The sequence below is a fragment of the Pinus tabuliformis genome, chromosome 4_1, assembly GCF_031772625.1.
Source record: "Pinus tabuliformis cultivar Carrire ecotype Pingquan chromosome 4_1, CPIR1, whole genome shotgun sequence".
Classification (NCBI taxonomy): domain Eukaryota; kingdom Viridiplantae; phylum Streptophyta; class Pinopsida; order Pinales; family Pinaceae; genus Pinus; species Pinus tabuliformis.
In genome coordinates, this window is record NC_142303.1 from 460,040,512 (window position 1) to 460,067,269 (window position 26,758).

General features: G+C 36.4%; 1 long non-coding RNA gene across 1 annotated transcript; it reads left to right on the forward strand.

Moving 5' to 3' along the window:
* The first annotated feature begins 1,371 nt into the window (after positions 1-1,371).
* LOC149176398 (uncharacterized) lies at positions 1,372-25,942 on the forward strand. Its single transcript, XR_016258641.1, has 2 exons — positions 1,372-1,470; positions 25,413-25,942. It is a non-coding gene; the product is annotated as an uncharacterized LOC149176398 (long non-coding RNA).
* Positions 25,943-26,758: the final 816 nt, after the last annotated feature.

Genomic DNA, 26,758 nt, shown 5'->3' on the forward strand with positions numbered 1-26,758 from the left:
TTTGAATTCAGCTTGGGCACAATACATTGTCATTAAGGCTTCTCTTGACTCAACTGTGGCTGTGGTAAGCACTAAATTTATTCCAATTTACCTACCCTTGAAAGGAAATCTAGGGACTAGGTCTGTGACACTGGTACCCCTGCCAACCTTGGGATTCTATACAAATCCCTGGCCTCTGAGACTATGATCTTGGTGGATTATGAATGCGTATAGCATTCTCAAACTGTTAACTCTACAAATCTAGCACAAGCTTGGTAATCTCTGCAATATTTTTCCTTTGGTAAGTTCTTTCATGAGAAAAGCTACCCTAATCTTCTCCTCCCCTTTCCTTTATAGCCCAAGTTTTATGTATTATATACAATTAGTTCATAAGTGCAGGTCTGCCGACCCACACCTTTCACCTACGCAGTTTTTGGGGTATTTCCGAGTATTTAATTCTGTGTGAATTTTTTGTGTTGCTTTTGCTATGCATGCTTTGTTTATTGTTGTTATTTTTCCTTAGGGATATTACAGAATCTATTTCCCAATGTGCCTCCCTTGCAAAAAAATGCTACCCAAAGAAAGTTATGATCTAAAAATGTAGCATTTGTACTCCCCAGTGAAGTTTTGGTCTCTAAACGCTGGAATTTTTTTCAAAAGATCCCAAGTTTTGGTCTCTAAATGCACCAAAACATTTGACAACCCAAAACCCTCACTGAGAATCTGAAACAGAGACAAATGTGAAGAATAGACAAAAATCAGTTTTGAGTTTATAATATATAGTGTTGCTGGCTGAGTTCACTGCACTATGGACTCACCAAGTTTGAGGAAACTTGAATCTGGTTATATTTGCTGAGTTTGGTCAAAACTCAACAAAATTTATAGAAATTTTCAACTCAGCTCACCAAAGGGGCAAGTGGAATTGACTCACAGAAGCTCACCGAGGAGATACTTGATTTTCCTAAATAGTCTTTTTTGTATCTAGTAGGATTGTTCACAATCTTGCCTTGTCACTTTTTATCTGCTAACAACTTTTGCACTTAGCTCATCTATATTAAATACAGTGAATTAAGATTCAGATCTACTCTACTTGGTAGTTGGATGTTTTGTTTTCATGGCAGGGCCTTTCTTGGATATATAATATTTTTTCCTGGTTGACTTAATTGTTGATTTAGCACGTCCAATACTAATTTTGCATAATATTTACAAGTACTTAGAGAAGATGGTTCATTAGAATTTAGAAGCAATAATGGGTTATCAAAATCAGTGTAATTTATCTGATTAAAAAGATCTGTGAAAATATTTGTCATCTGTGATTTTGTATGTGGACTATGATTAGATCATATGCAATGTCTTTCCAATCTGAAGCTACATTTTTTGTTTGCAGGTGGAGCATGTCTTCAAGGAGAAGAACATATTGGATGCATATTTTCTCATTGAAGGTTTTTGCTATCTTGTGACTGAAAGAATCATGGCCATTGAAAAGAAAAAGTAATTGATTTGTGATTCCTTGAATGCCTTTTTGAATTTTAACCTGTTATCTGCTTTTGTATATCACAAAGACCCAAAAATATTATGGTTATTTATAAAGTGGTTGGACCTTATAACTGAATGTGTTTATCTGGTTTCTGACTATTTTAGGACATGCCCTAATGATTTGAAAGAAGCCATAGCAAGTTTAATTTTTGCTACACCGAGGTGTGCAGACTTGCCAGAGCTTCAAGAAGTTCGTTCAATTTTTTCTACAAAGTATGGTCCTGAGTTCACTACAGCTGTAGTTGAGCTACGTCCTGACAGTAGGGTTAACAGGTAGGCAAGTAAAGATTATCACTTCAATCCTTCTAGAGAAATTAGCTCATTCAGGCTTCACTTTTTTAGTTGAAAATTTGATATTAAATTTGTTGCAGTGTGCTAATTTGTTATCATAGATCATTGAGAAATTATCAACCAGAGCACTGAGCACAGAGATAAAATTATGTCTTTTGAAAGAAACTGTTGCTGAAAATGGAGTTGAATGGAATTTTGAGAAAGCTAAGAGGGAAATGCTCAAACGGGCAGAAGACTTACTGGAAAGCATCCTAACTTCTTTCTGTTTTTGATCATTTTCATTTTAGTTGAATCAATTAATTTATATGCTGCATTCGGGCTAGTGCCACTAGTCTATTGTTAGGTCTAAACTAGCCAGCGTGGAGGCTTGATAGCGTTGTGTAAGACAATGGATTCTATTGCAGATAAATTCGTTGATTCGGAGGTAAGAGTGAGGGTTTTTGTGCTTTTTTTTATGTGCTTTGGTACTCTTTTTAGGGCCACAAAAAGTATTGCTACACTAGCTTGTGTAGAGGGTTGGTTGGGGGTCTGTGAGGCCTAGAAAATGCCTTCTCTCTAAGCTGTAGATGTATAGGATGATGTGTAGTAGAAACAGAGGGTGTAACCCTTGCTAGTGTTGAGAAATCTAGGGCATTAGTATTAGATGATTTCTCTTCTTTGGTGACTGCTTGTGAATGCCTTTTACATGATTAGGTTAGGATCTTCTTTACGTTAGATTCTTAATGTTCTTCTTCATCAAATAGTAACCAATGCAAGAACATAAATAGACAAGAGACATAACATGTAGGCTATGAGCTAGGGCCAAAACCTCTCACTCTTTGAGAGGAAAACCTGCACAAATTCTTCTTATAGAGATTCCAATTGATGAATACCAAGACCAAGACCCCTAACCTATTAGCCACTCCATGATCAAGACATGAGTCCTCTTCTGCTTCTGTCTTCTAGATTCCTTATCCTTTTCTTTGATAAATGAATTATTAATACTACCCTCTTCTCCACTTGGTACAAGCATAGGGTAACATTCTATTTTTTATTTTATTACATCTTCCTCAAGATCAGGTTTATTATTTTCCTTATCACCTCCCTTTTGTTTCATGTTTTTTTAATATACATACTACATATAGTACTATATGTATTGTTTCTGGGAAAAGCCTTGCTGGGAAACTCTTGTGCAGTCCCTCGAATTCATAGATGGTACCCAATGCAAACTTGTTGGCACTAATTTCAATGCCTGACCCTACAGGGACATTGAGTGAGGCAAAAAACATAGACAACCATCTTAGGGTATCAATCTCAAGACCCCTTGCATGAAGCTCAAAGGACTCAACTGCTTGAGCTAGCCTCAAGATATGCCACCAATTTTGGATATGTTCCCATTCAATTGGGGGTACGTACCTCGTGGATTCAGGGACATCCTTGGGGCGATGGGCATCTGCCACCCCAAAATTACTCAAAAGTAAGGTCAAAAAATCCTAAAGGTCTTCTAAAATAACCTATCCCTGAAGCCATATTTTGAAGTTATAAAAATGTGTATGATCTCTGTTTTCCATTTTTTACATTTTCATTGTGTGCAAAAGGTACCAGATGTGAGCACTTGTGTGAAGCAATATTTGGTTGAGAATTGAATTCTCTTGTCTATTTCTGTATGGTATTGAATATGTTTTTCATATTAATATTTTGCATAGGGAAAGCCCATTTTGTGAAGAAAAAATTGGACATGGGATAAAGTTTAAAAACCTGTCATAATTAATAACAAAAACTTTAGACTCAGGAGTCTACCAAGTGATAGAAAGATTGATAGTTTGTACTAATGAATTAAGTGATTTTGACAGACTTAAGATATTTCCAATTCACCAAAAGCACCGAACAAAAATGGTTGTTTTCTTTATAATTTTATATCAAACTGGTTTCATTTTCTTGGCATGTTGAGGTAAAAGGCCATGAATCCCAAAAGAAGGGGTGTGAGTGTTAAAATCCTACTAGTTCCCCTCAGTGTGCCCTGAAGAAACAACAGGCTCTGATCATGTAGGAATTGGCTTACTTGTATGATGAAAAATGATTCATTATGAGATCTACCCTATTACTCGAGTTCAAAAGAATCTCTCTGTTAAGGCCCCTAATTTTCACACTAGGAACACACTTCTTACCTACCTGACTTTACATCAAAGGTCACATTTTGTATGATGGAGGTAGTTTTTGACACAAGGCTGTTAATATGTAATCACCCCAACTTCTGTTTTCAGAGTGTCAATTCTTTATAATATTTTAAAAAAATTCACCAGAGCATGCTATGTGCATAAAAAAGTGACTCGAACTTTGTTCTTTTAGATTATTTTTTGTGCAAATATTGTATTTTGAAATATTTAATGTGAATTGTGAGAAATTATTGGGACTAGTAATGGTGATTGACATTGTTTATTTGAATCATTTTCTAGGAGAAACTTTTGGATCCCTTGTCAAAGCAATTCATTCCTTCAGTTCAACGAGCAACCATACCTGCATATGCCTTGTCAATGCTTTCAATAGATACTGAAAGCTTGACATCATTTGAATGTTAGTATTTTCCTCACTCTGACAATATTTGCATTGAATTGATAGGGTGTTTGTTTCCAAGAATTCTATTTTTAAAAAATAGCAATTCCTTAAACTGTGGTTTTGGACATATACATTCTATATATGTGGGTTAAAGCATTCTTTATATCTTTATATTTAGTCAGAACTAACTAGATGACATATTTTACAAGCTTTGACCTTGATTTAAACTCATTTTCTTAAAAGGGTTTAAAAAGTATTCAATTAATGCATAATCTATCCCAATTTTTTCTGTCAACTCAACTTATCATCTCTGATTGAACTCGTGATGTTATCAATTGACCTATACACATTTTTTAAGCCAATACACCCATGTCACGAAAATGAGGTATGCATGATATGGTCAGCTACAGTGGCTGATATCATTTGCTTTTCCAAGAAAGGCGTGACAATATTTCTATAAATTTTAAGTTGAAAGCATTACCTATTTGCAAATGTTACATCTTGATATTTATTTTCCCTTACATGCATTCTTCCATGATTCTAATCAGAAGAAACAGAGATTTAAACCCATTCGTTATTAAATTCATGAGTTAAAACCTGTATGTCAAGATTGTGAATAACAGAAGAGAGAGAAAAACATGTATATCCATCAACATATAGGGATCCTAAAGAATCTGGGGGAGATGCCCCAGATTCTTCTTCATCAATCTCCCATGTACCCTCTGATATCTCCAGTACTTTATTCGATTGAGTGTCTGCTCCAAAGTTGAGCTCTTTATAGATGTGTGCTTATAAAATGACCAAGAAGAAGATTTCTAGGGCCTTTACTTGTTTGAGTAAAAGCCTCAAGATAGGGTTCTGCATCTCAATAAGTCCACTTACCCAATCAGTGACCAGATTTGGGCCCCCCAACACTTGAATGTGAGCAATGCCTCTTTTCTTTGACAATCTCAATTGCCAATGCCTTCCATTCAGAAATGTTATTTGCAGTGTTGTGAACATATTAATAACATCTCGATTTTATCTCAAAATCACGATTTCTATCATTTTCTTTTCCAAGAAAGGCGTGACAATATTTCTATAAATTTTGCAGGTTTTCTTAGAGGGAAAAATATCAAAGGATTCAGTGTTAAAAAGTCTGAGTGATGGGTATCAACCTTCTGGAGATCAAATACCATGGAAGGTTTCAGAGCAGTTCCAGGATATGAATTTCCCAAGTCTTTCAAGGGCTCGAATTGTTCGTATAGCTGTTCATCCAAATGTCATTAGGGTATTATTAAAAACTCCCACCCATTTTGAATTTGGTTTCAGTTTTCTTAGTAATGGAATGTACTTCCCATCTTGTAACAAAGATTTTCTATTCTCTAATTGTTATTTTTTTGGTTTTCCTAAAGGCTGGCTATGGATCAATCACTGTGGATCTGCTCACAAGGTTTATTTCTTTTTGACCTTTCTAATTGCCTATGCTCTTTTAAACTTTTATAGGAGCATTGTGCTATTATTTCCTATTATCCTATTTTAAGCAAAGAAAACGAAATGTGAGAGAAATAAAATACTCATGGGGTGAAATTTCAATAGAATCAATATATAGTAAGCATAATTCACTTGAGTCTTTTTAGATCAAATAAGTTATTATGAATGAGATAGCTTAAATTCTTTAGTTTTGTAACTTCTAATCCATATTCTTGAATGATCGATTAAGGTATTAATTGGGCATTTGATTTATTGATCATTAGGATTAGCATTGAAGTTTTTGTCAATAGTTTTGTTGATGACTGTTGGAAATAATACTGAGACGGAGGGGGTGAATTAGTATTATCACATTAATAAAACTTTTTCATTTCCATAATCAGATTCATATATGCTACTTCCACAACTTCTTATGATTAAGTTAATTGATCTTCAATGAGTGCATTAGAACATTATCAACCATATTATCAGTTAACAGATGCAGTAACATAGAATAGATCATCACACATAAGGCACACACATGAACACCATGTTATAAGGTGGAAACCCAATGCGGGAGAAAACCACCTGCTGCAAGTCATCTAAATCTTCTCCTTAATAAGAAAATCCTTTTACAATATTTGTACTGGTGCAGTCTTATACCAGTACGGGAGCTACAACCCCCTTTGCTCTTGTACTAGCCGATCCATTTACTAGTACGCAGGCTGCTACCTGCTACAATGCTCCAAAGATTTCCTTTAGCTCTTGTACTAGCTTAGATACTAGTACGTAGGTGCTGGCCTACATTCTTTTCTCCTCCAGGTACCATGTTTCATCAATTTTCAGACTGGATACACTGAAGCACAACACATAATCTGAAAGGCCACATTTCATCCAATTTTCATACTGGACCCAATAACAACATTGAAGCTCATAATCAAACAACCTTCTGAATCACCCAATCACCAGATCAATACATATACAATGAGAGTTATCAACCAGATCTAGTCCACCAGATCATATAAGGATAAGTCATTATGAACCTGATCCATTCATCTATCAATACTGAAGCTAATCATAATCATTCAATCAATCACTACTGTCATCAGAACATAATACAAGAAACCAGGCATCACTTCAAAAACCCAGAACACAACAATAATAAACAGAGGCAGCTAAATAGATTTCATGAAAAGTCCGCAGCTTCACCCATAGAACACCTGCGTACATCCGCATTGTTTCCAACTGCTTTCCTGCGTACCCACACACTGTGCCTCATGGATTTCCTGCGTATCTGCGCTCTGTGTCTTATGAACTGCCTGCGCACCTCCGCATCTGCAGTGCTTCTGGGTCTGCGTATCTGCGCACCTGCAGCGCTTCTGCGCTTACGTATATGCGCACCTGCAATGCTTCTGCGCCTGCGTATCTCCGCACTTTTCTTTCACTGCACTTGCGTTCCAGCGGGTATAGACAATTTCCAGACTTGAAGGATAACTCAGACTATCAGATCTATAGATCTGATCATGCGTCGAAGGGATCTCAACCCATTAGTAGATCCGACTTGTAACCCTCATGTTTCTCCTTGATTTAGATTCAGCTATCTCTCACAAACCCATCACTAGAATTTTAGATCTAGCTCCTCTTAAGATCTTCTTCTTTCACAAGTGTATAGCTAAATGATCTCCTTTGCTTTATATAGGCAAGCTCTTCCTAAAATCATGGATCAATACCATAGATAACCAAAACAAGAGGCCCAAAACATGGGGCTCAATAATAATAATAATAATATAAAACAATACCACTGACCAAACCATAGGATCAAATATGTCGGGCTAAATATTATGGTCCACCATCGGATTCCCACGTGAGAGTACTTTTTCACTGCATGAAAGTGCGTGAACTAGGGTCCGCACCTTTTACACGGGATACCTGCATGTGTGTACGCACTTTATCTAAGACATGCCTGCGTGTCCGCACCTTTTGTACGGTGTACCTGCGTACCCCTTATTTTCTTCAATATTTGAGAGCTGATCATCAATCTCTGCTACTGACCTGTTGTACTGGGATCTATCACCTGTATAAGTTGCCATCAAGGACAACACTTTAGCCATAATGCCAACAATCTCCCCCTTTGGACTTGATGGCAAAGCTTACTTGTGAACTGTCATCTGATCCCTTTGAGCTGTCCGGTACCCCATGCACTCTGTCTCTTCTGTAGATTCATCTTGTTGTATATAAGAGAGGTGATCTTCTATGAGTGGGTTGCCATCAAGTACAACACATGCATCATAATGCCAACAATCTCCCCCTTTGGACTTGATGGCAACAACACCAAATCACTCTCCCCCTTTGACATCAAGGGCAAAGGGTTTTGCTCCCCCTAAGAACATGCTCCCCTTGACTATAAACCAGATCTGCTGAAGTCTTTGAATGAGCTCCCCCTTTGTATATGCCATGGTGCATCAATCTGATAATGCTCTTTCTGAGAACAAGCTGAAATGTCTACTCTGCTATATAGTGTTGTTCATGCTCAAGCTCCCCCTGACTGTAAGCAAGGTCTGCAAAAAGATGTTCTACAAGGAGAACATGACTCTATATATCATAAATGACCTTCCTATCAACAAAAGACTCAATACATATATCCATCACCCAACCAAGTGGGGATACATCAGGAACTAAATACATTACATCTTCATACCAGGCATAGTGGGGAAACCAACATAGGTCGTTACATGACCTGAAGAGATGACTACAATAGATAGAGACACACTATTACATCATGAGTCGTGATATGACATTTATATCAGAGACCAATCACCTAAGATAAACATCAGCAACAACATTGTATGATCTGCTCCATAACATCTTTTATCATAAGGAGAAACACCAAAGCCATCCAGATCATCATTTGGGAATATCTGCATCAATCAACATATGTACAACCTATCATCATATAGGTAAGAGCTTATCATCATCATGTCTCCAACAATGCAACTTTGAATAATCACCCATGTATCCAGCTAACAATCCTCATATGTGCCAGGAACAATGCGAATCTTGCATCATAATTCTTCTTATCCTTATGAAGATCACCATGTAAGCACCAGATATGTAGCATCAGAGAATCAACCATAAATCTGATCTGAAAATCAACTATGTAAATCCAAGAATCATATGAGATGGACAACTCATAACCACATCATAGCAAGATATATCATTTAGCCATATAATCTTCATCACCAAGGACTATTAACCATAATGCCAACAATACATTAAAAACATATGCTCCCCCTAAACTGGTGCCATCTGTCAGATATTATCAACAAGAAAATTCAGCCAATAAATGCCTTAAGAGAGGTCCGCATTTTCTCATTATATGGCCTGCGTGGCTCCGCACTTCACCTTCCGCTCCTCTGCGTATCCCCGCACTTGACTTTCTGAGTTTCTGCGTACTCCCGCAGAGAGCCTTCTACTACAGCGCGTACCTACGCACTGTTTCTTCAATCATGCCGCGTACTACTACTGTGGCCACGCACCCTTAGATGCTATCGCGCCGCGTATCTACGCACCTGTGGCTTCTGTACCGCCGCGTACTTTCACTGTGCCTCCGCACCTGAACCTCTTTCGTGCTGCGTACCTCCGCACTGGGACTGTGCCTTCGCTGCATATCCTCGCACTTTCATTGTGTATCATCTGCGTACCTCTGATTAGAACCCAATTAAACAGTCCTCCTTACTGACAGTAAGATTCCCAGATCTGATCTTGTGCTCGAGAGATCATACTTCATAGATTCACTTCCAACTTCACTTTCCCTACTGCCTTTCTTCAAACAATCATATACGCGATTGTGCAGTATCCAACTCGCGTATATACGCGACTTCCCTTTATGGAGTTTGCATATGAGATTTATGACACTGAAGTTTTGTACTTTCAGCTCCCTCTGGTTCTGGTATGTTTGTATGTTGTGCTGTGCCGCCTTTTTCTGACTGTACTTCCTTTTTTCTCCATATCTTCAAGCGTGATGATGACATTTTCTCCTTTTGATATGGTGCCCACACTTTGTTCCTGCATTCCTTAGCTATATGTCCAAGCTTGTTACATGCATAACATCTTACATGTTTCATATTCCTCCTGTAACAGTCAGCAGCTTTGTGACCATACATATTGCAAGCAAAGCAATATCCATTAAAGTACCTTGAATGTGATGACCTTTCTGCATAATGGTCTTGAACCCTTCTTCTTCTACATCTAGCTGCAACATGTCCAAGATTATGACATACATAACATTCAACATTATTCATAGGAGGAGTAAAGGATTTTCTTTGAGGAATCTCTTTCCTTGGTTGATGATGAAATTGATCTTTCATTTCTTCGTTGATCACTTTAGATTTCTCTTTAGAGTTCCTTGCCTCACCTTGTGAACTAGATTCACCTTCAACAGATTCATGGAAACCAAGACCAGTCTTTATAGTAGGATACCTTTGACTACTAAGAATATCATCCAAGACCTTAGAACTATATTGAAATCGTAAAAGCTTATCCTTTTCTTCTAATTTACCTTTCAAGATATTTACCTCAACCTGAAGTTGTTCTTCTTTTTCTAGAGATTGCTTTTTCAAATCTTCTTCAACTTTCCTTCCTTCTTCCATTTGTTCCCTTAGTTTGAGAAACTCCTTTTCTTGTTCTTCATTCAGATCCTACTGCATTTGACGAACTCTGAAGGCAAATTCCAGCTGGGATTTTAAGCTGATGACTTCGTTGTCTTGTTTTTCAATTGCTTGGTGTAGATCTTCATTTTTCTTATTTGATTCTTCAAGATCTTCCTTTAGTGAGAGGATCGTGGCTTCAAGACTTTCATAATAACTGGATCGATCTCTGAGCTCCTTGATTGTTGTGTTCTTTTCAATGACTTCATTTCTTAGAGATGTTGCTTCAACCTGCAACTTTTAATACTTTTCTTTGCATAACTCACGGTGAGCTTTTTGTCTAGTAACAACTTCTTTGAGGGCACCACTCTTTATGTTCAGAAGTCTTTCTTGTTCATTAATTTTGTTTGTCAGCCTGTTAAATTCTGCCACTATTTGATATCCTTCTTCCTCACCCATAAGAGCACATTCAGTTGTTTCATTATCACTTCCATCTTTTCCAAATGGATAGATAGCTGGAACATCAGAGGATAGCAAATTCATACCTGATAGTTCATCTTCATTCTGAAATGATTCTGAATCTGAAGAGCTTCTTATACCTAATCCCCAATCGATTCTCCCACTGTCATAGTTCTTCTGAGATGTCTTCTTCTTCTTATGAGCTTTCTTCTTAAGCTTCTTTCCCATAGTTCCACGGATCTCCTTCAAGCAATCAAGCTTCTACCAAAGGACCTGCTCTGATACCAATTGTTGGAAATAATACTGAGAGGGGGGGGGGGGGGGGTGAATCAGTATTATCACATTAATAAAACTTTTTCATTTCCATAATCAGATTCATATATGCTACTTCCACAACTTCTTATGATTAAGTTAATTGATCTTCAATGAGTGCATTAGAACATTATCAACCATATTATCAGTTAACAGATGCAGTAACATAGAATAGATCATCACACATAAGGCACACACATGAACACCATGATATAAGGTGGAAACCCAATGCGGGAGAAAACCACCTGCTGCAAGTCATCTCAATCTTCTTCTTAATAAGAAAATCCTTTTACAATATTTGTACTGGTGCAGTCTTATACCAGTACGGGAGCTACAACCCCCTTTGGTCTTGTACTAGCCGATCCATTTACTAGTACGCAGGCTGCTACCTGCTACAATGCTCCAAATATTTCCTTTAGCTCTTGTACTAGCTTAGATACTAGTACGTAGGTGCTGGCCTACAATATTTTCTCCTCCAGGTACCATGTTTCATCAATTTTCAGACTGGATACACTGAAGCACAACACATAATCTGAAAGGCCACATTTCATCCAATTTTCATATTGGACCCAATAACAACATTGAAGCTCATAATCAAACAACCTTCTGAATCACCCAATCACCAGATCAATACATATACAATGAGAGTTATCAACCAGATCTAGTCCACCAGATCATATAAGGATAAGTCATTATGAACCTGATCCATTCATCTATCAATACTGAAGCTAATCACAATCATTCAATCAATCACTGCTTTCATCAGAACATAATACAAGAAACCAGACATCACTTCAAAAACCCAGAACACAACAATAATAAACAGAGGCAGCTAAATAGATTTCATGAAAAGTCCGCAGCTTCACCCATAGAACACTTGCGTACATCCGCACTGTTTCCAACTGCTTTCCTGCGTACCCACGCACTGTGCCTCACGGACTTCCTGCGTACCTGCGCTCTGTGTCTTATGAACTGCCTGCGCACCTCCGCATCTGCAGTGCTTCTGGGCCTGCGTATCTGCGCACCTGCAGTGCTTATGCGCTTGCGTATATGTGCACCTGCAACGCTTCTGCGCCTGTCTATCTCCGCACTTTTCTTTCACTGCACTTGTGTTCCTGTGGGTATAGACATTTTCCAGACTTCAAGGATAACTTAGACTATTAGATCTACAGATCTGATCATGCGCCGAAGGGATCTCAACCCATTAGTAGATCCGACTTGTAACCCTCATGTTTCTCCTTGATTTAGATTTAGTTATCTCTCACAAACCCATCACTAGAATTTCCGATCTAGCTCCTCTTAAGATCTTCTTCTTTCACAAGTGTATAGCCAAATGATCTCCATTGCTTTATATAGGCAAGCTCTTCCTAAAATCATGGATCAATACCATAGATAACCAAAACAAGAGGCCCAAAACATGGGGCTCAATAATAATAATAATAATATAAAACAATACCACTGAACAAACCATAGGATCAAATATGTCGGGCTAAATATTATGGTCCACCATCGGATTCCCACGTGAGAGTACTTTTTCACTGCATGAAAGTGCGTGAACTAGGGTCCGCACCTTTTACACAGGATACCTGTGTGTGTGTACAGACTTTATCTAAGACATGCCTGCGTGTCCGCACCTTTTGTACGGTGTACCTGCGTACCCCTTATTTTCTTCAATATTTAAGAGTTGATCATCAATCTCTGCTACTGACCTGTTGTACTGGGATCTATCACTTGTATAAGTTGCCATAAGTTAGCCATCAAGGACAACACTTTAGCCATAATGCCAACAATCTACCCCTTTGGACTTGATGGCAAAGCTTACTTGTGAACTATCATCTGATCCCTTTGAGCTGTTCGGTACCCCATGCACTCTGTGTATGTAGATTCTGTGTCTGTATATAAGAGAGGTGATCTTCTATGAGTGGGTTGCCATCAAGTACAACACATTTAGCATCATAATGCCAACAATGACAATGTTTTAATTTATATTTATGATGAGCCATCATTCGACAACCTATTATTGATGACCAATGGATTTTATTGTTTATATTTAATTTTTCCTAGGTAGGAAATTATAATGGGTTTACATTAGTATGAAAAAAAATATAATTCATGATATTGAGCATGCAACTCTATGATATTGAAGTTGCCATCAAGTACAACACAATCATAATGCCAACAATGACATGTGAGCCATATTCGACAACCTATTTTGATGACCATTTTTCCTAGGAAACAATTATAAGGGTTTACATTAGTATATACATTCATGAAGAGCATGCAACTCTATGATATTGAATCCCAAAAAATTAAAATCAGGCCTCAAAAATACACAACTATTAAACATTCCTAAAATTCCCATGAGCATAATTTTCCCTTTTTATTCCCAAAGATCGCATAAGATTCCCTTACATGCATTCTTCCATGATTCTAATCAAAAGAAACAAAGCTTTAAACCTATTCATTATTAACTTCATCAGTTAAAACATGTATGTCAATATTGTGAACAACAGAAGAGAGAGAAAAACATGTATATCCATCAACATATAGGGATCCTAAAGAATCTAGGGGAGATGCCCCAGATTCCTATTCATCAATCTCCCATGTACCCTTTGATATCTCTAGTACTTTATTCGATTGAGTGTCTGCTCCCAAGTTGAGCTCTTTATAGATGTGTGCTTATAAAATGACCAAGAAGAAGATTTCCAAGGCCTTTACTTGTTTGAGTAAAAGCCTCAAGATAGGGTTTTGCATCTCAATGAGTCTACTCACCTAATTAGGGACCAGAGTTGGGCCCCCCATTACTTGAATGTGAGCAATGCTTCTTTTCTTTGACAATCTCAATTTCCAATTGCTTCCATTCAGAATTGTTATTTGTAGTGTTGTGAACATCTTGATAACATCTCGATTTTATCTCAAAATCACGATTTCTATCATTTTCTTTTCCAAGAAAGGCGTGACAATATTTATATAAATTTTAAGTTGGAAGCATTACCTATTTGGAAATGTTACATCTTGATATTTATTTTCTCAAGGAACTTGCTATGTAGCTTTCCAATTATTATATGAGTTTCAATTCCTAGTTGTTAAATAAATCATAATAGTATTGGAAAGAAGCATTCAAAAATTGCTCTATAATTGTTTTCTTATGGTTAGAGTACTATCAATACTCAAATGAGTGACATTTCCATCAATTAGTTAGTGTTAGTGACTTAATGTTTAGCCAACATGGAATGTTGGTTTAGATGGTCAATTCTGAGTCCATTTAATAACCTCTGGACAAGAGAATCAATACGTGTTTGATATCAATGTACATTACATTAATAAAATTTTACATCACTTGCATTCCTCTCCCTCTTTCTTGTGAATGTTTATGTGTTCATTAACCAACATTGGTATAGAGAAATACTGGTTTGAGCTAGTGATTTCATTGGAGTTTGTGTTGAGCAATAATGATTTGTAGTGGTCCCCACACATGAGAAGTTATAGACATAAAGGTGAGTGTTTCTAACTTTTTAAAGAGACATTTTATTTAAAAGTTTGTAAAGTTCAAGCCAATATTTACCTTGACACAAAGTAGGCATGTAGGTTAGTGAGCATGGGAAAATTTGGTTGCATGACTGACATGATGATGCACCAACATCACTTATAGATGATAAGGCATCTCGTATCCCCTTGGCCATTTATGATGTGGTCAAGCCACTAAAAAACGAAAATAATTTTGGTGTCTTTGGTTGTCAATTAGCCACCTGTGATGGTTGGATAACTCTCTAAGCCCAACGATGATGATATTTGAAATGCTACATCTGTGAAAACATCATGTGCTATCTTTTTGTTTTGTTTTGTGCATGTTTAGTGCCTCTTAGGGCATAACATAATTTTTATAATATGCATCTTATGTATTGTCTCATGGCCATTATTAGAATTTTATGGGTTTGAAATGGTTGGAAATTTTGTATTTATTCATACCTTAGAATTTTAGTTTTTCAAGAGTTTGGTGTTAATTTATCACTTTGCTTTAATTTCTGCCATTTGTTTTTTTTGGTTGGTTTATTTCATATTCTGATGGACATGACAAAACTACAATTTCCTTATTTTTTATCCTTAATGGATAGAAACATCTTGCCATGCTACATACATCACGATCCGACTACAAGGCTGCTAGGGGGGTTATATTTCTACCAGAGTTGGCTAGGACATGCACCTAGACTCAATTTTCTTCTACAAACATATGGGCATACAAGCATGATCATAGGTGCAAGCATTTTATTGTATAGACATGGACCTGATGCACTAATATGTTGGGCAACGAAACAATCGACCTTTCTACCTAACCTTGCAGTGGACACTTTCATCTTGAATGCTATCTAACCCTTCTAAATGTGTTTCATCTAATTTCTTGTGATACATTGTTTGCTCCCATTTGGAGAGATTGAAAAATGATTCAACCCGTCCCATCTCTTGTGACACATTATTTTCTCTCATTTGGAGGTATTTCAAGATTTAGAGATTTTGTAAGATGCTTTATGCTTGATTGTTTAGCATCCACAACCAATCAAAAGGTGGGATTTCATGTTACAACTTAACATGGAAATGAAATATTACTAAATACAATAATACCACCTCACTTTCATTGACCCCCACCTTGCTATAAATCGACCTCACTGTGTTGTGGCCACGGCCATCCATCTGATTATGAAATATTCAATGCTATTGCCAATGGTATACAAATTGTTAGGTTTAATGAATGTAATTGTAAATGATATATACACCATCAAATTCAACTATTCAAATCAAACGATCTATATATCACCTTTCATAGCACTGAATGTTACAAAGCTTGGTGGATAGAGGTGGTTGTGAATATGAGGGAAATTATCCACAAATTATTTAAGATTCTTAACTACTGAATAAATTTGTTTAAACTGATGAAAGGTAACATGCATCTCCCTGATATGACTACATATACTATCCTTACAAATGGACCATGCAAGGGAAGATACACCCCAAGAGGCCAATAGAATATTGCATGAAATTTTAATAAATGTTTGACATGACACTCTAACATATTCAGTGATGAGAAACAACCTCTATAAATATATTACTACAAGATTGCAACACTTTGGGAAAGGCTCAATTGTGAGTGATTTGTAATTGATGAAGTGTCAGGGTGATTTTTGTAATAATACACTAGCAAGTTATCTGAAATAGGTTTGGCATCATAGCTTAATAAAGTGATATGAGTGGAACTTCCAGGATTACACTTGATGTTTATTTTGAAAACACATTTGGCTTAGAGTTTAGTGGGCGGCACATCCTGACTAATGCACCAGTTGATCACTCTAAAATGGATTTGGCTTAACATTAGTGTGTTAAAATTGAAACTGATGAAGCGACCCAAAGAAATTTTATTGATATTGTTCACAAGAATAATCTATAATTGGCTAGATAAAATGGTTAGTGGCTTGTGTTCCATAAAGGTTGAATCAATTTTCATTTTGAACACAAAATACAAAGATTTTCAAATGCGGAAATGTCATGAACTAGTTAAATGTTTAAACAATGTAATCCCGGGTCACTTTACGCAGGTTAGTTTTACCTTCTCTTTGCCCATATATGTGCATCATATAAGTAAACTAATCCATGTAGATATAGGTATGGAGAAGAGAGATTTTGGTTAGCCTCTCCTTAGCCGCTCTCTATAGAAATGATGTAAACAAGGGAAATGTTTTCAAAAGGCCTCATTAAGTTTTTTCTATCATGCTTCCTAGAGATGCTCACTGAAAAGTAATGGATGATGATTAAATTCATAATTGTTTTCTGTCTACAAATCTACCATTCATCCAAGGCAATTTTTCTAGATCATGAAGCAATAAATCCACACAATAAGTGGCATTGAGACACAAGGGATGTCATCAATTATTTTAAATCCATCCATGATCAGATTCTTAACACCCACATAATTTAAAGCACCATCCATAACAACCTAGGCAACACTTTCTTCTCCAACCTTACGTGATGCTTCCCAAAGATATTGAAAATATAATTTGTGTTCATGCAAGTCATTGTGTCCACTGTCAGTTGCATGTTAAAAAAATACCCCTCAATAAAAAAATACTACCATATTAATAGGAGACTTGTCTAACATATCTACCCAAGCACGCCTTAAAACCACATGACATTCTTATTTCAAGGTATCCTTAATATTAGGTGATTTGTTCGTCAATCTGTGACATTTTGAAATGCAATAAGATGGTAAAGAGATTTAGCCACACTAAATGGGATAAGAGACACATTCCCATGTTTGAGCATGTCTTTGATATTGTTAATGCCTCTTTTGAAAAATTAAAGGACCAAGAACCATGTCGTCTTGACTTTTATTTCATAAAGTAGGATGAGGCCACCATAAAGAGTGATCATTTAAAATAAACCAACTTTAAAACCTTGGCATTTCCAGGTCAATCTTCTAGACAATATTCTAGGCAACCTTCTAGGCCCGCCAAATGCTCCAAGTAGTAAAAGTCCCTTTGAAGTCTCTAAATTTATACTCTTTGGGTATGACCTCTGTTGTTTTTCATCTGTGACAACCTATGGGACTGGAAGTAGTCAGGCACCAACTTCGTGTAAGGGTTACGGTGATAGAGGTACTCTTATTATAGGCTCACCAGATTAAGGGCCTTGAAAGCTCAACTAAAGATGAACAAAACCAAATTTGCATCAAATATGTCATACGTTCACATAGCTAGGAATCCAAAGCCATACATGTTTCATGCTTGACAAATATTCTGCAAATATTTATGAGTAAGATCCATCATATTTATGGATACATTTGTAGAAACAATTTTTGTACCATGCAATTAACTTGATTTTTTTTTTTTCACAAAAATATAAAATATTTTAATATTATTTTCTACAAATATTTATGAGTATCTGTACCATGCAGTTAGCATGCTTGAAAAATCTCCTTTTTTCTACAAAAATATAAAACACTTTGTTTGAATGTTACTAGACTTTGGTGGGGGAAGATTACAAGAAATGGGATTGGAAAAAGGATGGGGAGACCAATGCAGAGAATGTCTTAGATATGATTCATTTGTTGTTGGAGATCCTTCAGGCACCTAATCCATCGACTTTGGAATTGTTTATACGAATGATTCCTATGTTTTTTAATTTTTAATTATTTCACCTTGTGGTTATTTTGGGCAAGAAATTTTTGGAATGCCAGACACTAGTGGATAGGTAAAAGATTTTTTTATAATTGCAACGCCCATTCCATGATATCTTCTCTTTATTGTTTGATTGTATTTTGAACTTTTACTTTGATTTTGTTTTGTATTTTAACTATAAAATTGAACATACTTGGTATCATATCCATTTAAACAACATCCAAAACTTTGAAGATAATAGTAGTATTATAGTTGTTTTGTGTTAAAAGATTTTTAGATTGAAAGTTTATAGATATAAAAGATGAAAACAAATGTCAGTGCCTTCGTTTGATTGTTACTTGACTTTGGTGTGGGCAGGTTACATGAAATTTGATTGAAAAAAGGATGGGGAGACAATGTAGAGCATGCCTTGGATATGATTCATTTGTTGTTGGAGATCTTTCAAGCACCCTAGCCATCGAATTTGGAAATGTTTCAAGTAGGAATTAATATGGTTTTTAATGTTGTGATTATTTCACCTCATTAGTTATTTTGGAAAAGCAAATGTTTTAGGGATGCCAGACAAGACATCGATGGATAGGTGAATAATTTTATAATTGCAATGTCCATTCCATGTTATTTTCTCTTTATTGTTTGATTGTATTTTGAACATTTCTTTTGATTTTTTTGTCTTTTAACTATGAAATTGAAAAAAATTGGTATCGTGTCCATTTAAAAAACAACCAAAGCTTGAAGATGAAATCAATATTACACAATATTGATTGAAATCCTTTTAGTTGTTTTGTGTTAAAATTATTTCATGACTATTAGAAAAGTTTACTTTTATCTTATTATTTGAGCACATGTTGTTCATATACTTGACCAAGTTCATGCGTTAGAGAATGAAATGTTGTTGTGAATCAAATGACAAGGATTAGACATCACATCTTAGATTATTTGTTTTCACAAGTTATCTAGAACTTGAGATTTTTAAGCATGTAACTTATAAGTTGACATGATTGTGCCTAAGATTTCTTTGAAGGTTGAATACTAGTTTACTAAGATGTTATTTCCTATGGTGTCTTTTTATTTTCTTTGTTTATGCATGTCATTTGGTAACATACTGGCCACTATCTCCCAACGGAAGAAAACTTGTTCAAGTTTCTTGCTTTTATGCGGAAAAATGGCTTTGACATTGGTAATGTTGAGGTATATGTCATATAAATAATTTATAGTCTACTTTAGTTTATATTATAGTGTTCATCGTCTTTCATGGCTTACACTCTGCACTGTATCTTCTTTTGTTTTTAGAAAAGGAACTCAATATTGATGGTAAGAAGCAAGAATTGAAGAAAGAGGAGAACAATAACACTGGGGTGACAAAAAAAAAAGAGAGAGAGAAGAGAATCAATCTAGTGATACTCTTAGAGCCAATATCCCACATAAGTCACACACATAGAGACTGATGGTCAAGTCTTCAGAGTTGGTGAATCCACCTGCAATGCCTTGGAAACACAATGATAATGTTTTGAAGCAATGAAACAACATTTCATGTGCAAATTTTAGTCCAACCAATATTAAGTTGGAAACTCATATTGTAATACTTGACATTTCATATAATATAATTTATGTGCTTGAAATTATTTATAGTTGCACTTGATATTGTTTAGTATTGTAATTAACATATATAACTTTACGTTTCTATATTAGATAAACATTCACATTATATGATTTTTTTGATTTATTTATTTATTTATTTATTTTTAATTTAGTCACAAAATCATACTAATTAATTTTTGTTGATTAATAATGAACACATAAAATCAATCTAAAACTACTAAATTAGTAGTTTATATTGATTAATGATGAACACAAATAAAATGAATATACGACTAAATTAGTTGTTTATAATGATTATTAATGAAAGTAAATGAAATGAATATAAACTACTAAATCAGTCATTTATATAATGAATATGAAACTACCAAAAAATGATAAATGACTACTGCAAATGATAAATTTTTTATTACAAATGACGAATAAATTTTACATATATACAACTATTAGTAGCTAATTTACAGTGTCTTATAACACGACCAAAATTTAGTCATATTTCTTTGGCCATTAATTGGTTTCAAACAATGACTAAAATTTGCATATATATGACTATTAGTAGTTAATTTACAGTGTCTTATAACATGACCAGTTATTCTGGTCATATTTCTTTGGTCATTAATTGGATTTCTTGGGTGAGCATATAATAATATATTTTGTTGTATATTTGGTCGTTAATTGTTGCAAATCAATGACCAAATTAATGACTAAATATACTACTAGATGATGAAAGTGAAACAACAAATTAATGACTAAATTAAAAATGACTAAAATTTGGTCATGTTATAAGATACTGTAAATTATCTACTATTGGTCACTGACTGAAAAATTTTCATTTATATACAAATTTTAGTCATTTTTGTAGTAACTAATTAGCCATTTTGTACTAGTGTTTATCTGTGTGAATGAGAAGTTGATGAGATGTCGAAAGTTGTTGATGCAGCATGATGCATAATGGTGGTATGCATCAAAGTTGAATCAGAGACCAATCTTGGTATCTGAAACGTGTTTTAGAGATGAAAAGAAGTGCATTGGTGATTAGTGATTGATGTTTTTGGTTGGTGAGCACTAGTATTGTAGCAAGAATGTTGCAACTCCTAGGCTGCCAACTTTACTTTTATCAACCCGGTAGTTCGTAACAAACTTGGAAGTGACGGTGCTGTATGCACAAGTACTAGTTCTTATTGCAGGTTGTCACTTGGTCAGCCGGTGCAATATCACTAGGAGCTCAAGCCAATTTCTATAGATCTAAGAAGAAGCTCTATGTGTGATGAAATAAAGAAATATTACTCTACAGAAGCTATTATAATTGCAGAAAGTAAAAGGGCTGAATGTAAAGCAAGACCTAGTAAACCCTAATTAACAAGCTAATTCTACTTTTGCCAAAAACACTATGAGGACCATGAAAGCAATTCCATTACCTACTCAATAAAGAAAACAACATCTAACCATGATATTTCTAGAAGTAAATAAGAAAAAAACATATTTTTGGATTTTTATGTGTTTTTATGTGAATTTGACATGCATCTAATTTATTGTGTGTGAGTGTGGCAGTGAACAGGTGGTGTTAAAGGGTGGTTTTGGAGCTTGGGAGGATGGAAGATGGTGTGGATGGGTCCTAGGAGGTCTTAGGTGGCCTTCTGGAGGCTTTTCCCACACTCAGCCTTCAAAAGAAAGCCTATAGGAAAAACTATAGGAGGAAACAAGCAAACTACAGGAGGAAAACAGGGAAACTATAGGAGGCCTACAGGAGGAGGCCGAGAGCAATTTCTGCTATTTTGAGGGTGTGAGGGTGGGTAGAAAATGTGGATGAAGGTTGGAAGGAGGTGTTAGGGTGCGTATCGTCTACCATGAACCACTAGGATAGAGAAAGATGATTGGATTTACTCAAGGAGAGAGGAAGAAGTTCGATGAAAAATGCAGGAAATTAAGGCAGAATTGAGGTGAGGTTTGGGAGACCTATAGGGCATGTATTAGATGGAGGGTGTGATTGTTTACAAGCTGGCCTACTACCGGAATAGATCTACTGCATAGAAACTGATAGTCAACCAAGAGGATTCAGTAAGCAATGAAATGAGTGCATTTGGAAAAACAGAGTTTTTCATTAAAATGGTCTAAACTATGATCTATGAAAGGAAATGTTGATAAATGCTATAGGAAAGGAAAGCATAAAAGAGGACTATTGAAAATCAGGAAATGAACATGATGAAGGAGATTTGAAGCAAAGAAAAACTGGACTATTAACCTACTAAAGAGCAGCAAACACTAGAAGTCCTATGAATGAGGAAAATCTATGTTTTTGGGGTAGCAAGAGAGTCTTTGCCTCAAATCATGGTCCTAGAGGGAGGAAGAGAGGCCAAGGCAATATTGATAGCCTTTTGAATCTTTTATGATTGCTGCTTAACCTGCTATAGAAAACACAAATGAAAGAAAACTACTAAATCATCAAAAGCAACCTATTCTTAACCATAAAAGAAATGCATCTAACAACAAATTAATCTACAACTGAAGTAAGCATAAAAGTACAAGTAAAGAGAAGCTTGGTTGCTTGGATTGGGCCCTAACCCAAGAGCTTCAGGCCTCTGACGTAACTCAGTGCTATCTCAAAAAGGATTCCATCTTCATTATCAAAATGATAGTAAGTTTACATAAAACTATCACAAAATAGTAAGCTCGAAATTTGAGTAGAATTTACATAAAAAAAAATCCAACCCTAGTGAGGCCCTAGGCCTCTCTACTTATACATCTAAAGCTACTAATAGCTTCCTTAAAATCAGGGAGGCTTGGCTCCCAAAACTCAAGATAACTATCAGTCATCCTCCACTTGCTCGGATGCCTTCTAGTGCATGATTTCGCTACTTGTACTCCGAGCTGAATGAAGGCGAATTCAAAGTGAGGAGTAGTAAATGAGAGGATTCCATCCTATAAGTCTTCTCCTCTATCTACTTTGAGTTATTTTTGACATTTGACCACTAGATCCTTGACTTTGACCTTGAAATCCATCAATAATCTGCATTAAATACATGTTAGACCACATGGCATCATAACTAACTCAACTCACTCTATAAGCATAAATATAATCAAAAAATCATACAATAAGCTAAGAGGATGGTTGATTTCACTAGGTTAGGAGGTAAAGTGAACCCATATAATTACCCATTTATGATGCTCATCATCACCCCCCTACTGAAGATGTTGCTCATCCTCTGAGCAACTTAGTCAATCTCCTCATATTTATGGCCCTGGTGGCCTCCCTAGCATCCCAAGCTTCTGAAGTGGTCTACTCATGTTGGCCATAAAACCCTACCTTTCTTTCTATGTCCTTCCACTTCTCCTCCTCTTATTCTTATCTTCTGCTTTCTAGCATGCCTAAGAGGAGTGGGGAACTGAGTTTGAGGCCAATCCGTTTGAGCTTCAGCCTTTGCATGGAGTTCTTGTACATTGTCACCCTTTTCAATGCCTCCTTTGGCCTCATGGGGGAACGGTATTCCCTGATCTGCAAACTGTGAGCTAAGGTGTTCCATCTTCTCATGAATGCATGCACACAATCATCCCTAAGTAGCCTTTGCATATTTTGAAAGTGTGCAATTGCTTGTGTGTGATTGGCTAGATATCTAGGATCAATCTGAGGGTAATTATAAAGTAGGTTGTGTGTGCTGATGAGTGCCATAGGATCTAATGGTTTAGCTCTTATCATTAATGGTTCATTCTACTCTTTTATCATCAATCTTTTCATTTCTGCTGCCCTCAATTCTTCATGTTTCATCCATCGGGCCATGGCCATTAATTGTAGGTCCCCTAGTTTGGCATTGGGGTCCCACACATTCATTTCTATAAGGGCCATGTTGTGTAGGTAGAACTTTGCCATCTTTGCTTTATCCTATGAGGTGCTTTGGCCACATAGGTCCATGCACTGCCTGTAGTCTTGTGAAGGCATTGTGCCTCTTTGTGCCAAAGTCTTTATTTGGAATTGAAGCCATTGGTCCTTGAGATAGAGGCCATAAGATTTGGCTGGTGTTCTGCATTGTAATGCCTCCATGGATATGCTGGCCATATATGCCAGCTGAGACTCTTTCTCTTACAGTTGCCTCCTTAGGAATTTCATTCTCATTTTCAAGGTGGCTTCTTGTGATGGCTTCTCGATCTTTGAGAGCACTCAATTCTCTGCCCATTTCCCTTAGTTTGTTTTCCATATGGACAACATCCTCAACCCCTTTGGATTTGGCTATCGACATCCACTTGTGTGTTCTCACTCTTTCTTTCTCCAATTCAAAAAACAGTGGAATTGCAAATTTCTGTGGGATTATTCTGCCTCCCTCAAGTAGATTGTAATAGGAGGCAAGACTAAGCTGGGGGTTAGGTTCTTGTAGCTCTTTTTCTTCCTCCACCTCTGGTTGTCCTTCTATCATTTCCTCAAGCTTTTGGGTCTCCTGTAGTTTAGACAGTGTCTCACATAGGACTGTCTCAGCCTCCTGTAGGTGTGGCTTTGGGTCTTGTAGTATTACCTTTCCCTTCCATGTAGAAGATCTTGGAGTCCCCCTTTCATATGTGATAGGTGTATTGGAAGGAGATTCTTTCACCTTGGTAGGTGGTGAATCTTCAATGGTAATGGGAACTTTTAAAGAGGGACGAGGTTTGCCTCTTTTAATTCTTGTGCTCTTCCTTGCCCTAAAATACATGGAGGTCTATCCTTTCCTCTTCTGCTTTGGTTTGACTGGTGTACTGAGGGCAGTGAGGGCAGTTTTTGTCTCTCTTTCCAAAGTCTCAGCGGACTCTTCCCCTTGCTCTACCTTCTTTGCCTCATTTTCTCCTTCTTCTTTCTCTTTTTCTGGCTCTTCAACTTTCCCCTCCTCTATTTCTTTTCCTTCCTCCTCACTTTCTTGCTCTGCTATGTCACCATTAGCTTCACCTTCTCCTCCTTGTTGTTCTTCCTCTTCACTGCCAGTAGGAATAACATCATAGGTCAATGCCTTTATGTCATCCTTAGTTATCATATTTTGGAAAACTTCCCATGCTATAGGGAGTGTAAATGTATGGAGGGCTTCCTCTACTAGGACTTTTATTAAGCCATGGTGAGCTAACTGCCTTGAATTTCCTGCTTGTACCTTAGTGTTGGAGTCAATGAGGAACTGAAGGAAAAAATAAGAGATACTATGCTTTTGATGTGTTAGGGTATCCATTCCATACCTCAAGTCATGGAGGATTCTGAAATGATAATCATAGACAATGTTGTGCCTCTCCTCACAAGAAATGTACCCTCTTCTCCATAGACAATGCTGTGCCTCTCCTCTCCTGAAAAGAAAAAGTGATTGATTTGTGATTCCTTTTTGAATTTTAACCTGTTATCTTCTTTTGTATATCACAAAGACCCAAAAATATTATGGTTATATAGAAAGTGGTTGGACCTTATAACTAAATGTGTTTATTTGGTTTCTGACTATTTTAGGACATGCCCTAATGATTTGAAAGAAGCCATAGCAAGTTTAATTTTTGCTGCACCGAGGTGTGCAGACTTGCCAGAGCTTCAAGAAGTTCGTTCAATTTTTTCTGCAAAGTATGGTCCTGAGTTCACTACAGCTGCAGTTGAGCTACGTCCTGACAGTAGGGTTAACAGGAAGGCAAGTAAAGATTATCACTTCAATCCTTCTAGAGAAATTAGCTCATTCAGGCTTCACTTTTTTAGTTGAAAATTTGATATTAAATTTGTCGCAGTGTGCTAATTTGTTATCATAGATCATTGAGAAATTATCAACCAGAGCACCAAGCACAGAGATAAAATTATGCCTTTTGAAAGAAATTGCTGCTGAAAATGGAGTTGAATGGAATTTTGAGAAAGCTAAGAGGGAAATGCTCAAACCGGCAGAAGACTTACTGGAAAGCATCCTAACTTCTTTCTGTTTCTGATCATTTTCATTTTAGTTGAATCAATTAATTTATATGCTGCATTCGGGCTAGTGCCACTAGTCTGTTGTTAGGTCTAAACTAGCCAGCGTGGAGGCTTGATAGGGTTGTGTAAGACAATGGATTCTATTGCAGATAAAGTCGTTGATTTGGAGGTAAGAGTGAGGGTTTTTGTGCTTGTTTTTATGTGCTTTGGTACTCTGTTTAGGGCCACAAAAAGTACTGCTACACTAGCTTGTGTAGAGGGTTGGTTGGGGGGCTGTGAGGCCTAGAAAATGCCTTCTCTCTAAGCTGTAGATGTATAGGATGATGTGTAGTAGAAACAGAGGGTGTAACCCTTGCTAGTGTTGAGAAATCTAGGGCATTAGTATTAGATGATTTCTCTTCTTTGGTGACTGCTTGTGAATGCTTTTTACATGATTAGGTTAGGATCTTCTTTACGTTAGATTCTTAATGTTCTTCTTCATCAAATAGTAACCAATGCAAGAACATAAATAGACAAGAGACACAACATGTAGGCTATGAGCTAGGGCCAAAACCTCTCACTCTTTGAGAGGAAAACCCGCACAAATTCTTCTTATAGAGATTCCAATTGATGAATACCAAGACCAAGACTCCTAACCTATTAACCACTCCATGATCAAGACATGAGTCCTCTTATGCTTCTGTCTTCTAGATTCCTTATATTTTTCTTCAATAAATGAATTATTAATACTACCCTCTTCTCCACTTCATACAAGCATAGGGTAACATTCTATTTTTTATTTTATTACAAATTTTGTTGATGACAATGTTTTAATTTATATTTATGTGAGTCATCATTCGACAACCTATTTTGATGACCAAGGGGTTGTATTGTTTATATTTAATTTTTCCTAGGAAACAATTGTA